Source organism: Bos indicus, chromosome 16 (assembly GCF_029378745.1).
Source record: "Bos indicus isolate NIAB-ARS_2022 breed Sahiwal x Tharparkar chromosome 16, NIAB-ARS_B.indTharparkar_mat_pri_1.0, whole genome shotgun sequence".
NCBI lineage: Eukaryota > Metazoa > Chordata > Mammalia > Artiodactyla > Bovidae > Bos > Bos indicus.
Genome location: NC_091775.1, coordinates 80,931,921 through 80,949,354, shown reverse-complemented (window position 1 = coordinate 80,949,354; position 17,434 = coordinate 80,931,921). Strand labels below are relative to the sequence as shown.

The 17,434-nt window shown below is 53.5% G+C and overlaps 1 protein-coding gene across 8 annotated transcripts in view; it reads left to right on the top strand.

Moving 5' to 3' along the window:
- Positions 1-17,434, top strand: part of PPP1R12B (protein phosphatase 1 regulatory subunit 12B) — a 170,588-nt gene that overhangs the window by 116,367 nt on the left and 36,787 nt on the right. The gene's annotated exons all lie outside the window — the stretch shown is intronic.

Here is a 17,434-nt window from a genome sequence, read left to right as displayed (position 1 = left end):
TGAATTGAGAGAATATGTGCATTTCTCTGGGAAATTACTAAATAGATGGCCTTTTTTCTACCCTAAGTTATGTGACAGTATGTTATCAGAACATATACAACAACTCATCCTGAAAGTCAATAGCTAGTTCATTTTTAGAGAGGAAGTAGGAATGCTCTGCTGTCGTTGACCTGCCTGGATTGGGGTCGAGACCCAGAACGGTCAGGAGTGGCCTATAGAGGTGGTGCCATTGGGACCACTGAGAAGGGTGCAGCCCCCTCGTGGGGGCAGGGCTGCAGCTGGCTCACAGGGAAGGGCTGGGGGGGCGGTGTGGGCACAGATGCCCGAGGAGGCCCCCGGGGCAAGGTGTGTGCCCGTGACCGCAACCTCATTCCTGGGGGTTGCCAGGGCTTTGGGAGACAGAGTAAGCTGTGACTGACACCTAATGGGAGAGCCCGAGTGTGACTGCAGAGCTTGGACATGGCCACCGCGTGTGGAGGGGAGTCGAGGCGGGCAGCTCCACACAGGAGCCCAGCGGGGAGGCTTAGGCCGGATCCCTACGGGGAGGCCACAGTCTCCGCGTTTCTGAGCTCCTTGGTGCCGGGGCACCAGGCAGGGATGCCGAGTGTGGGCTTAGGAGGGCAGGGTGTGCGGTGAGCCCGTGCCCCGATGCCAGCCTGGCCCTGGTGAGCTCTTCCCCGGCTGCCTGTGCAACTGGGCAGGTGTGATGCCGGGGTCCCTACTGGCCCCCGGGGCAGCAGTCCCGGTCCCCATGGACCCTGGGAGTCCATCCCCGGTCAGGTGGGAGCTAGAATGATCCCAAATGTGTGTGGATGTCTCTCCTCTCAGAGACTAGAGCCTGGTTAGAAAACCTTTGTTGCCTAACCCTAATCTGTGTTGATGTCGTGGGCGTCTGTTTCCTGTCGTGTAGCTCAGCTAGAGAAGTGGCGCTGACATGCGTGTCCGGGTACGATTTACGACTGGAACGGCCCTGGGTGCTCTCAGTTCTGGGTGAGAGGAGAGGCCCCGTGCGCTTCCGTGGGGTGACACAGGAATGCGTCCAGGCCCCACGTGGTGCACCCATCGAGGCAAACCCCGGCCCCCTGGAAAAGCCACGAGGTGCTGAGACCACAGGTGGTGCAGTGGTTGCGTCTCAGCAGCCCCTTGGCGCCGTGCTGGGAGCAGGTCTGCACGGCTGTCCGTGGGAGGCGGGTGCCCTCCCAGAAGTCCTCGCCTGTCTTCATCTTGGAAGTGAGGCCGAACCGAGTCTGGGTTTGACGCGAGGGAGGCGGCTGCCCCCTGGCCCCAGGGCAGGCTGTGTGCTCAGGGCCCTGCAGGCTCTGCACCTTTTCTCACTTGAGCCTTTGGCCTGCCTTTGTTCTGTTTACGCTGTTTGGTCTCCCTGTTCTTGTTTCCCAATCCCCAGGCTGGTTCCAACGTGTAGTTGAATTCATCACTAGAGGGCACACGTGTCTCGGAGCCGTGGTGAGCAAGAGCCATGCCTGAGGAGGCCGGGCGGGAGGCAGGTGACGTGGCAGGGAATCCACGTCCGTGCAGGGAAGCTGCCCGCCTCCCAGACGTGGGCACCTTGGAGCTGGGAGGAAGTTAGAGAAAGCCTGAGTGAGGGGCCTTGCCTCACAGGGGGAGCTCTGAGGCCTGGGCCAGCAGAGCACCCGGGGAGCGAGCGCTCTCCAGGCGGCCCCCGGCCCACTTCAGGAGCCTCTGTGACTGTGCTGGGGCCGACCTCATGTCCCCTGTGGTTCCCCTTCCCTATTTAGGGACACAGATGAAGCCTGATGAAGAGGCTTAGCAGTGGGGTGTGGAGGGCTTCCAGGCTCAGAAGCTTTGCCCCGTGGAGGTGGGTCTGCCAATGCCTGGCACGCATCTCTCACACCAACCCAGAGGCTCTCCAGACCCAACGGTCTTTGGGTTTTTCTGGAGGCTTCATCAAGTGTATAATTCGTTATTACCTCAGTCTCGACCCCCTCTACCTTCCCTCAGAAGATGGAGGGTGAGTCTAGACGTTCCTAGCTGGTTTTCTTGTTAAAGTATATTAACGCACAGTATGTGTGAGCTTCAGCTGTGCAGAGTAGCGATCCACAGTCTCGGAGATGATGCCCGTTTACAGCTCTTGCAGAACGTTGGCCGTACTCCACGCGTCATGCAGCCGTCCTTCCGGCCTCCTGCCCCTTGGGAGGTGCACTCTCACTCCTTCATCGTCGTCTTTTTACTGAGCAGGTTCCGTGTTTGAGTTGAGTTGCTGGTGGCATTGTGCCTCCTCGCGGGAAGGAAGGTTCCCTTGAAGGGCGGCTCAGAGGCCGCGTGAGAGTCTGATCCATGTCCGGGGGAGCGCTCCCCTGCTGCCCCGACCTGGGCGTGTGTCTGTCCACCAGGATGCGGTATTCCCGTCTTCCACTTAGGAAGGTGCTTTCCCCCTACATCCCTGTTGCTTTCTGGCAAATCATGTGCCATCATCTGAACAAATCATGACACTTGACCTTCGAACGGCAGCGTAGTGTCCCATCCAGAGTGGACCATTGGTCTGATGATGCCTCCTCCTGGCGAGGCCTGCCCAGGAGACGTGCTGAGGAAGTGCTGGTCAGAGGGCGCTGAGATCCCTGCTGGAGACAGCTGGTGAGCTCGTCCAGGGGCACGTTGGTCCAGTGCTCCAGAAGGCGTAAGCGATTAGGTCTAAGACTTTCAAACTGAATCAGAGAGAGACCCAAACTGAGGTTTTTCCAGCACAGCTAGGCTTTGAACTAAGCTGTAACAGAAAATGAAACTTGCTCTGGGAGCCACTTGGCTGCGGGAGTGTCTCTTATACCTGAAGCCACTGCACGCGTCTCCCCTCCTGTCCCTTGTCTTCTGGAGCCACTCCACTCATGGAACAAGCCCTCTGAGGTGCCCGCCGTGGGCAGGCCGTGCTCAGGGTCAGGGTCAGGGCCCCTGTCCCCAGCTCTCAGCTGGTGTGGGGGCGTCCCCATGGGAAGGCCCTCTGGTTGTGGAGAGCTGGCTCCTGGAGCTCCCCTGATGGCTTCTGGGAAGGAGACGCGGCCTGTCTCCGACCTCATCTATAGGTCTTTGACGGCTGGGAATGTCATGGACAAGGAAGCCTGGTGTGCTGCAGTCCTTGGGGTCACACAGAGGTGGACACGACTTAGTAACTGAACAAGTGCCATTCTAGCCATCCGCAGGCTAAATCAGAGTTCCATACAGAAGAGCTCCCAGAAATACGTTTTCCAAAGAAAGCCCCTCCTTAAGGAAAACAGAGAACACTCAAAGACGTAGTAACACTCAGCAAAGTCGGGCCAGGCAGAGGGAAGCAGAGCTGAGCCAGCGTCTGAGACCGCCTGCAGACAGCGAGCTCCTCAACACAGTTCCTCTCTTCTAACAGTCTCACGGTTGTTATGGAATGTTGGCCATAACCCGCGTGCTATGCGGTGGTCCTTATGGGTTTGTGAGTTGGAGCTTTGGTCAGTCTAAAACGACAGTCATAGGCTTGGGATTTTAGAACCAAAGGAAGCTTTAAAACTTCTTGTTTTCCTTATTTATTGGCCACACTGCACGGCTTGCAGGACCTTGGTGCCCTGGCCAGGGATTGGATGGGTCCCAGCAGTGAAAGCACCGAGTCCAAGCCCCTGGAGCTCCGGGGGTCCCTGAGCGCCTCCCTTAGAGCTCACAGGAAGCCCCAGGGGAAGTGCGCACAGCTGTGTGTGGACCCTGCAACTGAGTATGCACCCGTCGCGTGTCTGACGCAGTGTCACGGCGAGAGGAGCGCAGGCCTGGCCCGGCAGCCCAGCTGCTCTGCAGGAGACGCTTGCGTTTCCTTGTCTGTAAACGGGGTTGATGATGGTGTCGACCTCTTAGAGTCGTGAAGTGAAAAACACTTAGTACACTGAAATAGCTAGAGATGAGTCACGGCCATTCAGACTATTTTCTGAATCTTGGAATACTCTCACTGACCTGAAGACACTCTGATTTTGAGGTTGGCTGTTAAGTTATCCATAAAGGATGGACTTTTTGGAGTCAGAGAAGTAGCCCCGGCTCCAGCATGTGCCTGTGCTCTGAGAGTGGACCTGATGGGTTTTGAGAAGTAAAGCTTAAAGGGAATGCCAAGGTGCCGGAGAGCCAGGCAGAGCCGGGAGGAAGGCGAGCTCGGGGCGCCTGTGTGTGCCGTGTGCTCAGCAGCCCCCAGGCTCTGCCGGCCGCCCTCCCGCTCCTGTGCCCGCCCGCCTTCCCGCTTGTCTGCACACGCGCACACACTCACACAGACGCACGCGCCACCCCCACTCGCTTGGAGTAGGTGGCAGCCTCCCCTCCTGTTTGCTCGAGTTTCCTCAGCCTTACTCCTGGCGCTCTGCTGGGCGCTGTCCCCTCCGTCAGGCAGGACTCTGCCTTGTTCCCAGCCTGCTGAAGCCCCTCCGTCTGCTGGCAGGCGCCCAGCAGGCTCTGTCTGCGCCCCCGCTGGGTAATGTCTTTGCTGCTCTCCTTTTAGGTAAAAGCCGAGGCCTGTTTTGCTTTCCCTTCTCTCCAGGGCCCGATTGCCTAATAAGGTAAAGTATGTCCCAGACGAGCTGAGCTGTTGAGACAGAACAACCGTCTAAGTTTAGAGACCCGGTAGGTAAGCTCCGGACGGGACAGCTTATTTCTGTAGTCAAGTAGTATTTTTCACATTCACTGGAAAACCACCATCATCTTTTTTTAAGCAAGCCACTCTCCCTTTTAATTGAGTGAAAAGATAGTAAAATATAGATCTTCCTCCCTCAGCTTCTTTGTCTTTAGCTGGAAAAGAAGGGGAAGAAAGGGAAAAGGTAGTTAGCTTGTCCCCAGAATGAGAGGGCTTGCGAACCCTGAGAAATCTGATACAGTGCTCCCGGGACAGATGGAACGGGCAGGGCTGTGTGGGCAGGGGACCGCGGGCGGGGCGCTGGGGGAGGCGGGCCAGCGCCTCTGTCCAGGCCGCCTGCGGGGCTGCTCCAGCCTTGCCTCCATGCTCGCTGGGACCGCCTCGCCCCCCACGCGCTTCTGCTCTGCACCCGTAGTTCTTAGGATCCCGCGGCTGCTGGGTTGTCTATATATGGGTCACGTCTGTGCCTGCCTCCAGCCAAGCTGGAGAAGCCAGCCTGAGAAGTTTCTTTTGGCATTTTCCTTTTAAGGACTCCATCAGTTTTAGGTCACGCTGTTGCCGAGCAGAGCTCAGTAAAGTGCACGTGTACTCCTCTCAGACCCTGCAGTCTGGGGGCCGCGGCCCCGTCACGTCAGTGGATGCTGCCTCAGGCAGGAATCTGTCAGATGGAGTAAACTGACCTTCAGGGCGTCTGTGTGGCCCCCACTCAGAGGTCCAGGGATGCGGAGGTTCATCGGTTGCTGAGGGGAGGACACTTAGCCTCCGAGCTTTCCACTTACCCGGGTCTCTCCCTCCTGCCTCTGGCCGCCTTCACGGCCTCCAGTTTCGTCACAACCTGTGACCTTGCACCTCGCTGTTAGAGGTGTGAAACGGTGCTGCAGCTTGTTTTCTGCGATCAGGCGTGTGCTCTGCTACAGAAAGCACGTGACGTACAGACGTGCGAGAGCTTCTAGGGCAGGTTGTCCTGTAGGGGTCGCTGTGGGCGAGATGCTGTGCCTGCGTCCGTGGGCGGGGCCGAGGAAGCCAGGCCTCCCTGTGCCCCTGAACACAACTGTCCTGCCCCTGGGCTTCTGCCCGCCGCCCTGCACAGTCAGGGGTGAAAGCCTCCCTGTCATCCGAGTTCAAAGCCAGACTTGACTCTGTGTGTGAGCTCACATTTTTCGGCAGAGGGAGCTTCTAAAAGTCCGCCACGTCGGTTGAGGAGAAGCCGCTTGCACGTGGGTTGACCGCGTCCCCAGCCGCATCGCCTCTTGTGCGAGGACATTGTCGTTCGGCAGCCCCCGCCGCACACACCCCCATCTCCGCCGCCGTGAGCCTTCAGGACACTTCCTGGGGTCCACCTCTGGCTGCCTCATGACGCCTCCTGGTGTTCTTGGCCCCAGATTTGCACATTGAAACACACACTTCATTTTCAGTGATTTCCCTTTGTCTCTTCTCCGTGTTTTACTATTGATTTTTTGTGGTTTTAGCTGAGTTTTACCTCTTAAGAATTTCATTTCAGAATAGTCATAGTTGGTGGGGAGTAGAAAATGTTTGTTATAAGAGGCGATTCCTACCGCTATAAAGAGTGAAAATAAAGTTGTTCACTCAAATGAGATGATTGTTTAACATTCCGGTGAATTTCATGCAGTGTATTTCCTAAGAGCTTTATATCCCGAGACCAGCTAATGGCTTTCGTAAGAAGAAGATCGTTTTCAGCTTGGGCATTCCGGGCCCCTGTCATTACCATGATGACAGTTTTGTGTGAGGCTGGCTTCAACGCCCTCGGGTTCAGCTCTTTCATGGATGGAGTCAGGCCGCACTGGCTTTGATCGTGGGGAGCCCGCAAGGGTAATTGCTCCCTGTGCAGTGCAGTCTGGAGGTTTCCTTAGTTACAGGAGTCTTCATTTCTTCTGGAGACCTTTAACCATGGCTTAGGCCTAGCTAATGTCAGCCTTCTAGCCCCATGATTGAGGTAACAAGCTTAGTGGGGGATTTGCGGCTCTTTCTCAGCAAAGGAAGTGTTTATAGATTCGCCCCGGCAGGAATGTCGAACTTGAGGCACTGACCGATGTTACGGGTGGAGGGGTGGGCTGGTGGGGCCCTGACCGATGTTTCGGCTGGAGGGCTGGAGGGCTGGGCTGGTGGGGCCCTGACCGATGTTTCGGCTGGAGGCCTGGGCTGGTGGGGCCCTGACCGATGTTTCGGCTGGAGGGCTGGGCTGGTGGGGCCGTGGTCACTGTCTATCAGGCTTCGTTTTCTCCAGCTCCATTTTCCATCAGGCAAACTTGGGAATTGGAACAGGCATTCAGGGGCCTGAATTTCTCTCATAGAAAATCGTAATGTTCTGTCCAGACGTAGCGCTCGAGGGACACAGGTGTCGGCACAGGTGGCCAGAGCACGCGTGCTCCCTGCGCTTTCAGAGGTTTCGCTTCCTGACAGCCCCAAGTCTTACACTGTGAATTACGCCAGTTTCCATGGCTACTGAGAAGAAAGAAAGGACTTGTAAAAAGCGCTTTAGCAAATTAATAGTTCAAACTAAAACACTTAGTGTGGGCCTGGAGCTTATAGCTCCAGTTATATTCCTGAAATCTTTGTCGGGTTAGAGAAGCATCTAGAAGGAAATGCTGTGTTAGGATATTCTGTACCAAGTGAAAGGGCGCCTGCCGTACAATGGAGCTTTGCCTGGCGCTGGGGGACTCAGAGAAGACCTTCACCGCCTCGGTGGTCATTGGGCTGTCGTCCCTGAGCGCTAAGGTCGCCCTCTGTCCAAGCGTCCGGCTCTTTGGGGGGTCTGCACTCTGGGCCTTGGGGGTCAGGCAAGTGCTGGGGCCTGTCCTGCGGGGGGCAGGGGGCAGCCTGGTCTTCGTCTCGGCACTAAATGCTGCCAGTCTGGGCTCAGCAGACTTTGTATGTAGGGTCTGATCGTCCGTATTGTCTGCTTGGCCAGACACTTGGTCCGTCTCAGCCGCTCAGCGCCACTGTTCCAGCGAGAAAGCAGCTATGGACAACGTGTCCTGAATGGGCGTAGCTGTGTTCTGACGAAACTTTTCGTACGAAGCAGGCTGGACTTGGCCTGTGGGTCAAGCGTCAGGTGACCGGCTCGGACAGGCTGCCGGTGGCCGCGTGCCTCTTGGTGCCCCTGTGCCTCCCGTCAAGCCCCACCTTGTCGATGCAGCGTTTTTTCAATTCTTGAGCATCACCGGCAGTGTGTGGGCAGGGGAGTCGTGCAGGAGGCAGCCGTGTCGTCTGTCCTCACCTGGAAGCGCACTGCTGCAGGGGACGCAGCAGAACTTCCCGGAGGGCAGTGTCGAGGACGGAGCGTCTCCACGGAGCTTCCCTGTGGTCTCACTTCACGGCCTGCTGGGGAGAAAGCCTGAGATGACGGTCCCGTCTGCCCCTTGCCAGCTCTTCCCATCCGAGCCTGTCCCTTCCCACCTCCTGAGGCCTCCAGCCACAGTTTGGACACAGGCAGTCACCTGCTGAGTGACAGGTTTAGCTCTCTGCAGACTCTGACGGCACCTAAGCCCGTCTCTGAGGCTCCCAGGTGCCCAGGAGGGTAACAGTTGTGGAAAACAGCCCTGGGGTCATGGGTTCATCTAGAATGGCTCCCAGCTCTCCCCTCCTCGGTGCACAGCGTCGCCCCAGAAACATCACAGGCGAAACGGAACTTCCCGACAGTAAGGGGCAGGGCAGGACCTGGGAGACAGACCCTGACTGTACCATGAGTTACCGCATGTTGCTCTGTGAATAAGCTACTTCCTGCTCTGTGTTCAGGTCAGTCCTCTGAAGAAAGTGTCTTCTAGAATTTACCTCCCCAAAATACTTTTATACTGCAAGCTACAGCTGAGCTTGGGCCTTCCCTGGTGGCTCAGTGGTAAAGAATCCACCTGCCAATGCAGGAGACTTGGGTTCAATCCCTGGGTCAGGAAGATCCCCTGGAGAAGGAAGTGGCAACCTGCTCCAGTATTCTTGCCTGGGAAATCCCATGGACAGAGGAGCCTGGCAGGCTACAGTCCATAGGGTCTCAGAAGAGTCAGTACTGACTTAGTGACTAAACAACAATTAAGCTTAAAGGAATAAATTTGATTTAGATTGTAATTATTACTAGAAAACTACTTCAAAATAGATTAGTTCACAAATATACATCTATGAATAAAAATATGTAACTTCACTTGTATTCAAAACTTGGTATTCAGTGACTAAGTCATGTCCTACTCTGCAACCCCATGGACTGCAGCTCACCAGGCTTCTCTGTCCTTCACCATCTCCCAGAATTTGCTCAAACTCATGTCTGTCAAGTTGATGATGGCGTCCAACCATCTCATCCTCTGTCATCCCCTTCTCTTCCTCAATCTTTCCCAGCATCAGGGTCTTTTCCATTGAGTCAGTTCTTCGCATCAAGTGGCCAAAGTATTGGAGTTTGAGCTTCAACATCAGTCCTTCCAATTCAGGACTGATTTCCTTTAGGATGGACTGGTTGGATCTCCTTGCAGTGCAAGGGACTCTCAGGAGTCTTTTCCAACACCACAGTTCAAAGGCATCAATTCTTCGGTGCTCAGCCTTCTTTATGGTCCAAATCTCTCATCCATACATGACTACTGGAAAAACCATAGCCTTGACTATGCAGACCTTTGTCAGCAAAGTGACATCTTTGCTTTTTAATATGCTGTCTAGGTTTCTCATAGCTTTTCTTCCAAGGAAATGAGCAAAATAAAGTAGAATTTTTTTAACCAACAAAAATATGAAAATATTTGGAAAAGATAAAGGCCAGTTTGAGAGGATTGTGAGATGAATCGCCTCATATTTCATGTTGGGAATACAAATTAATACTTTAATACTTCTCTTTAGAAAGCAAATTGCCAAGCTATCAAAGACCCCGAGTTGATCCAGAATTTTCATTTTTGGGACTCTGTCTCTAGAAACAGTTCTAAATATGATAAAGAAGAGAAGTGTTACACGCAGTCATTTTCAGCAGAGGTTATACAATACATACGTGGCTGTATAAACATTTGTTTATTCAGTAAATGCTCACATGCCTGTTACATGGGAGGCGTTTGTTTGGTGCTTTTGAACAGAGCAGAGTCCACTTAGCAATTATGTTAGTGGGAAAATGGAAACCACCGAAACATCCTTTGTCATGGCGGCAGTTAGGCAGACGGTGCCTCACCCTCGCAGTGGACACTGTGAATCACAGCTTGTGTTCCATCCCCGACGGCCAGCTCTGGGGGGTTTCCTGAGAAGAGACAGGAGTCGGACCGCTGGTGGCGAGTGAGCTGCAGAGGCCGCACAGAGCCCTGGGTGAGTGCGTGTGGGGCGCCGCTGCATGGGCCGGTGCACAGTCCTGCACAGTCCCGCCGGCAACGTGAGCGTGTGCACGCGGGCCTCGGACTGAGTCGCCGAGTGCTGGTGGCCGTGTTCCCGTGGCGGGACTCAGGGTGCCCCGCTTGCTTCTGCTCTTATGAGCCCCGGTTGCTTCTGTCATTTTTTTCTAAGTGCTTGGGCAGCACAGACATTGGGAAAGCAGAGGCTTGAAATGAAGTGCAAGCTGCTGTCTGGGCTGCGCCCCGCCCTCCAACGCCGCCGGTTTCTGCTGTGTGGACCGTCCACATGCTCGCCCCGGCCCTTAGAGGCCCCAGACACTGGGGGTCACAGAGTTATTTCTGGAAGGTACTGTGGAAACAATCCCACCCCAACTTCCTTATTTTACAGGTTGAAAGTCCAGAGCCCCAGAGTGGGCACAGCTTCTGAGCCATCCGGGAGCTGCAGGGGCCGCCCGCCGTGGGCTCCAGGCTGCTGTCCTCCCCTGGGCCGGGCACCTCCTGGGGCGGAAGTGCCGTGGTCTGGCTCCAGGGACAGCGGCCTCCTCTGTGGATCGCACGGGGAGATACAGGCAGGGTTTACACACAGGCCCTGCGGTTGGGGCTGCTACTGCCCAAGCTTATCACCGTGTCAGAGTCATCTGCCCTCCGTGTCTCATTTCCCAGTACACCCAAAGTTTCAATCCATACAACTTCCAAACAGTAGGAATATTCCTCCACTACAGTTGATTTTGAGTTTGAGCTTTGGAAATATTTACTGATGTTTTTTCTGACTTGTGATGTTAGGGGAACTGAACTGCTGTTACTTCAAAAGTAAAAGCCATTAATGATACAAGTCAATTGCAAAGGAATGGTAGTCAGATCGGCAGCAGCAGACCCCAGAAGACAGTGTGGTGCCTCCGCCGTGCTGAGGGGGAGCAGCTGCGAGCCCGCTGCTCTTCGCGGCCACGCAGCCACGCAGCAGGCACAGAGTGAGGCGGTGCAGGCACGCGGGCTGACTCAGCCCATGGGCCCTTCTGGCACGAGGACCACGTGTTTCTCAGCAGAAGGGAAAACAAACACAGAGGGAAATGGGACAGAAGAGAGAAGATGTGTGGAACATGGTGATAAAGCCAATTTTTCTTAATGTTTAAACTTGGATCTGGAATTCTAGAAGCGATGTAATGTTAAAGGTGTAAAAGTGCCCTGCAGTTCTAGTTTTGAGCAGAAAGAGGCTGGTTAACTTCATACACTTCTAAAGGGAAAAATGCCTTAACTATTACACCATTACGTAAGAACAGCCACTGAAATAACATAGAAATAGAAGGTACAACTCCCATCAGTAGAGGAAAAGTAGGAAATTTTTCAGATTAATTCACTCCATCCAGTGGAAGACAGGAAAGGAGATGAAAAGAAGCAAAGGGGAAGAGAGTAAATAGATTCAAAACAAAATGTTCACAGTCTTGATGAGCATGAATTTACCTGTAAAGCCAGGCAGACACTCAGGTTGAATCATTACACTGCATGCTGTCTTCAAAACGGTAGTGAAGGGTTAAAAATAAAAGTATGGGGGGATGTATGCAGATGTTCCCCGAGAGGAAGCTGATACGGCAACATTAATATCCATCAAAAGATAATTTTAAGCAAAAGACATCAAATGACAGGGAAATACTTCTTAATTGTGAAAAGCAGCCCACAAGGGGGTTACCAAATAATGGACGGTAAACACCGAAAACACGGTCTCAAGATTCGTAGAGTAAAAGCTGTCAGGGTAGCAAATGAATAGTATGTCCACAATCAGAGCTGCAGAGTTTTACACACCTCTCTCAGAAACTAGTTATGTCAAACAAACGCAATCATCTGAAGGACATAAAAGATTTGGAGAACATAAATGGCCAGCTTGTTCTGGTAGCTACACCAGGCACATGGGGGGTTGTATCTTGAGGACCACAGTGAATTAAAAATCAGCTGCATGCTTTCATTCATCAAGTATTTATCGAGTACGTGATACTTAACATCCATTGTCCCGAGCACTTGAAATGCAACAGTCAACAGAGAGCCTGGGCTCCTGAAGCTGACCTTCAACAGGGAGAAGGCAGAGGTGGCGGGTGGGAAAGAGCAAGCACAGCGAGGAGTATTAAATGTCAGACACGGCGTGAAAAAGAAGTTGCATGAAGAGGATTGGGTGGAGAGAGGACACGCTCTGTTGCCAGGTGGGAAGTCGGAATGAATCTTGTTGACTGAGAGCAGAACAAAGAGCTGAAGAAGGTGAGCGAGTCAGCCACAAAGACATCTGGAGGGAGAGTCGTCCAGACAGACGCGTCAGCTAGAGCCAGGCCTTGGGGCACTGGAGGGGAGAGCTTCCCTGCTGGTCTGGGGGTAGGAATCCACCTGTCAGTGCAGGAGACTCGAGTTCGCTCCGCGGTCAGGGCATAAGCCCCACAGCACAGCTGCTGAGGCCCAGGCACCCTAGCCAGGGAATGCCGATGTGCAGCATAGCCAAAAATAAGTAAATTCAACTGTTGTAAGAAGAACTGGCTCTTTGAAAAGATAAACAGAATTGACAAACCTTTAGCCAGACTCAAGAAAAACAGCAGGCCCAAATCAAAGAATGAGAAAGAAACTACAGTTGACGCCACAGAAATACACAGGATCATAAGAGACTATCGAACATCTGTGTGCTGTTAACAGACAACCTGGAAGAAATGGACAAATTCTGGGAAATGTTCCATCTTCTAAGACTGAACTCAGAAGAAACAGAAAACGGGAACAGATCAGTTACCAATAATGAAGTTTAATCAGTTACTTCAGAAACTCCCAGCAGATGAACGTCCAAGACCAGATGGCATCATGCGCGTGTGTGTGTGTGTGCGCGCGCGCGTGCGCGTGCTCCGGGGCCTCCATCGTGTCTGACTCTCTGAACTCCTGTGGGCTGTAGCCCGCCAAACTTTTCTGTCCCCAGGATTTTCCTGGGAAGAATACTGGAATGGGTTGCCATGCCTTCTCCAGGGTATCTTCCCAACCCAGGGATCAAATCTACTTCTACATTGATTGGCAGGCGGATTAGCTCTACCAACATTTAGAGAAGAGTTAACACCTGTTCTTCAGTTCAGTCTCTGAGTCGTGTCCAACTCTTTGCAACCCAATGGACTGCAGCGCGCCAGGCCTCCCTGTCCATCACCAACTCCCCGAGCTTACTTAAACTCATGTCTGTCCAGTCGGTGATGCTATCCAACCATCTCATCCTCTGTCGTCCCATTTTCCTCCTGCGTTCAATCTTTCCCAGCTTCAGGGTCTTTTCCAATGAGTCATTTCTTCACATCAGGTGGCCAGAGTATTGGAGTTTCAGCTTCAGCATCAGTCCTTCCAATGAATATTCAGGACTGGTTTCCTCTTCAGAAACTCTTCCAAAAAGTTGCAGAAGGAGGAGGATTTCCAACTCACTCTGTGAGGCCAGCATCACCCTGATACCAAAGCAGACTGAGGTATCACACACACACACACGTTTGCAGGCCAGTATCGCTGATGAACACATTATAAAACCTCTCGATTAAATACTAGAAAACCAGATCTAACAATACATTTAGAGAATCATATACCGTGATCAAGTGGGACTTTTCCCAGGATGGTTTAGTATCCATAGACAATATGATATACACCACGTCAACAAAGTGAAGAATAAGAACCATACGATCATCTCAGTAGAGGCACAAAAAGCTTTTGAAATAATTCAACATCCAATTTTTATTAAAAAAGCCTCCAGAAAATAAGGAGAAAGAAAACTTAGCTCAACATGATAAAGGCGGGTTATGACAAGCCCACAGCTTAACATCCTACCTGATGGCGAAAAACTGAAAGCTGAGAACGGGAACAAGACCAGAGTGTCTACTCTCACCAGTCACTCCACATAGTCTTGGAAGTCCTAGCTGCAGCAGTGAGAGAAGAACAGGAAATGAAAGGGATCCAGACTGGAAAGGAAGAGAGTCAGTGTTGCAGACAACCTGCCACTCTGCACAGGGCCCTGATGGTGCTGCCGGGTAACTGCTAGAGCTCAGTGACGCTGGCAGCGTTGCAGGACAGAAAATCAACACACGGGAATCTCTTGCATTCCTGTACACTATCAATAAAAGATCATAAAGAAATTAAGGGAGCAACCCCATTTACCATCGCAGCAACGAGAATAAAATGCCTGGGAGTAAACCTTCCTGAGGAGGCAAAAGCCCTGCGCCCTGCAGAGGCCGAGGAAGGAAGCGGAAGATGACACAAGCAGATGGAGGAACAAACCACCTTTATGAATGTTTCGCTCTGCCTCCTGAAGCAGAGGAGACGGGCAGCAATAAAGGGGACCCAGTTACGCTTCAAAGCTTTTGCATCGCAAAGGAAACCATCGACAAAACAGGAAGACAGTCCACTGAACGGGAGAAAATAGTTCCAAGCGACATGACTGATGAAGGGCAGCATCCTAAATGTATAAACAGCTTATACGACTCGGCCTCACAAGAGCAAACCACTCAACTAGAAACGAGCAGAAGACCTGGGCAGACATTTTTCTAGAGAGGATACAGATGGCCAACAGGTACATGAGAGGATGTTCAACATCATTAGTCATCAGGAAAATCTCAACTAAAACCACAGTGAGGTATCACCTGTGTGCTTAGTCGCTCAGTCACGTCCGACTCTTTGCAACCCCGTGGACTGCAGCCCGCCAGGGGAATTCTCCAGGCAAGAATACTGGAGTGGGTTGCTATGCCCTCCTCCAGGGGATCTTCCCAATCCAGGGATCGAACCGAGGTCTCCCGCATTGCAGGCAGATTCTTTACCATCTGAGCCACCAGGGAAGCCCATGAATACTGGAATGGGTAGCCTGTCCCTTCTCCAGCAGATCTTCCCTACCGAGGAATTGAACCAGGGTCTTCTGCATTGCAGGTGGATTCTTTACCAGCTGAGCTACCAGGGACGCCCCATAAAAACAACTCAATTAAAAAACAAGCAGAAGACCTGAATAGACCTGAATATTTTTCCAGAAAAGATACAGAGATGGCCAGCATCATTAATCACCAGGAAAAGGCAACCTAAGACTGCAGTGAGGCATCACCACACACCTCTCAGCACTCCTGTTGTTGAAAAGAACACAAACAAGACGATGAGGACGTGGAGAAAGGGCCCCCACACACTCAGACCATTGGCGAGAGTGTGACCTGGCGCAGCCACCGTGAAAAGCGAGATGCTGGCAACGGAACTATCATGTGACCCAGCAGTTCTGCTCCGGGATATGCACCCAGAAGAAACAGAAGCGTGGATTTGAAAGATAGCGCATCCGTGTTCATAACAGCATGATTTGCAGCTACCAAGGTACGGAAGCAACCTAGGCGTGTCAGCAGAGGAATGGGTGAAGGGGGTGGGGGTGGGGGTGTGTGGAGTGGAATGTCCCTCAGCTCAGCAGAGGAATGGGTGAAGGGGGTGGGGTGGGGGTGTGTAGCGTGGAATGTCCCTCAGCTCAGCAGAGGAATGGGTGAAGGGGGTGGGGGTGGGGGTGGGGTGGGTGTGTGGAGCGGAACGTCCCTCAGCCACAGGAAAGAATGAACTTTTGCTATTTGCAACAGCGTGGATAGACTCGGAAGGCGTTGCACTGCGTGAAACGTCAGAGGGAGAAAAGTGTGAAACCCAGAAACTAAAGCAGCAGATTCCCGGCTTAGAGAACAAACCAGTGGTTACCAGCAGGGAGAGGGAAGGGGAAGGGAACACTGGAGCAGGGGATTAAGAGGTTAAACTACTGTCTGTAAGCCAGCTACACGGATATGTTGTACAGCACACGGAATATAGTTTTTTTATTAAAACTATAAATGGAATATAACTTTAGAAACTGCCAATCATTTTATTGTACAGTTCAGTCGCTCAGTTGTGTCCGACTTTGCGACCCCACGATCCCAGTGCACCAGGCCTCCCTGTCCATCACCAACTCCCAGAGTTCACTCAAACACTTGAAACATATAATATTGTACTTGAACTCTGTACCTCAATGGAAAAAAGTATTCTGGACATATGGGATGTGAGGAAAAGAGGGGTCTTGGCAACCCCAAGGTCTTTGGTCTGAGCAGCTGCAAAGCCCGAGTTGCCGGCAGCTGGAGGCCGCAGGCTGGGGAGGCATGCAGGGCCTGGGTGGGGGCTGTTGAGCTCGAGGTCTCCATTGCTGCCCGCCGTCAGGCCTGTGGCGCGTCTGGGTGATGCTTAAATCCGTGAGGCTCTGTGAGGGGATGGAAAGGTACTTGAGACAGGAGAGGGTCAAGGACTGAGCTGGGTCCACTCCGCACTGCAGGGAGGGCCTCGGACCCAGGGGCCGGAGGGACCCGGGGAGTGGCGGTGCCCCGTCCCGTGTGAGTGGGAAGAGTGCACCATGGAGACAGTGGCCGCAGCACTCAGGGCTGCTCACGGGTCAGGCCATGAAGGCCGAGGGCTGCCCAGTGACGTCCGTGTGGGGGTCCGCAGGGACCTTGGCGGGGCCAGCTCCGTTGGAGCCAGGGGGCAGAAAGGCTGGCAGTAGAGGTTTCAAGACACAGCTGGGGAGAGGAGTTAGAAACATGAAAAACAGTCGTTTTTTGCAAACAAGTTTCTCAGCAGAGGGGGGCAGAGAAATGGAATGATAGTTCACAGTAGAGATGGGGTCAAGACAGGGGTGCTTCTTGGGACACAGAAGTTGGCCGATGGGGCTGGGGGAGGCAGACGGTGGGGAGCAAGCCCAGAACTGGGCGGAGCAGAGCAGTGGCCTGGCAGGAGCCGGCGCAAGGGGGCGAGGGGGTGGACCCAGGCTGCGGAGCGCGAGGGTGTTCCGGGAGAGGGGGCGGGAGCAGGCCCAGGCCACGGGTGCCCCAGGAGAGGGCCATCCACAGCCGGGATGTGGCCTGCCTGCTGCCGTTCCCCAGTGAAGCAGCAAGCAGACCAGCAGCTGGAGAACAACATGTGGAAGGGGTATGATCGCAGCCCTGGAAGGCGGTGGGGCCCACCCCGGCTCAAGGGGGTGTATTTAAATCGAGACCGGTGAGTGTGGTGGTGTACTTTTCTGCCAGCCCCTCGCAGTGATGGAGTGGCAGTGGCAGGGCAGGAAGGTCAGTTTAAACGAGGCTGTGGTTCTGCCAGAGTGCGGTGCAGGGAGAGGCGGAGGGGGGCGCGAGGGACTCTGAGTGCCGGGCACAGCGGCGCGTTCCGCAGCCGGCGGCAGCTCAGGGCCCATCCTGAGAGCAGGAGCGACGTGGGGGCGGCATCGAAACCGCAGAGGCTGCAGCAGCAGCGGTGTAGGTGGGGGACAAGGACGCTGAAAACCCCTTATAAAGACACTGCGTGGGTCAGGGAGGTTATTGTCACCAGTTAGAAAATATTTAGAATGAGGTTACTTCACACTAGATTCGGGGCGGGGCGGGGGGGTAGCTAAAGAGAAAAAGCTACAGCCTTCAGTGCAGACTACGGTTGAAAATGCTTGAAAATAAGAAAGAACGAAAACCAATGAGCCAGGCTTTCAAACTCGAGATGCTGCGAAGGGAACAGAGAATGCCCA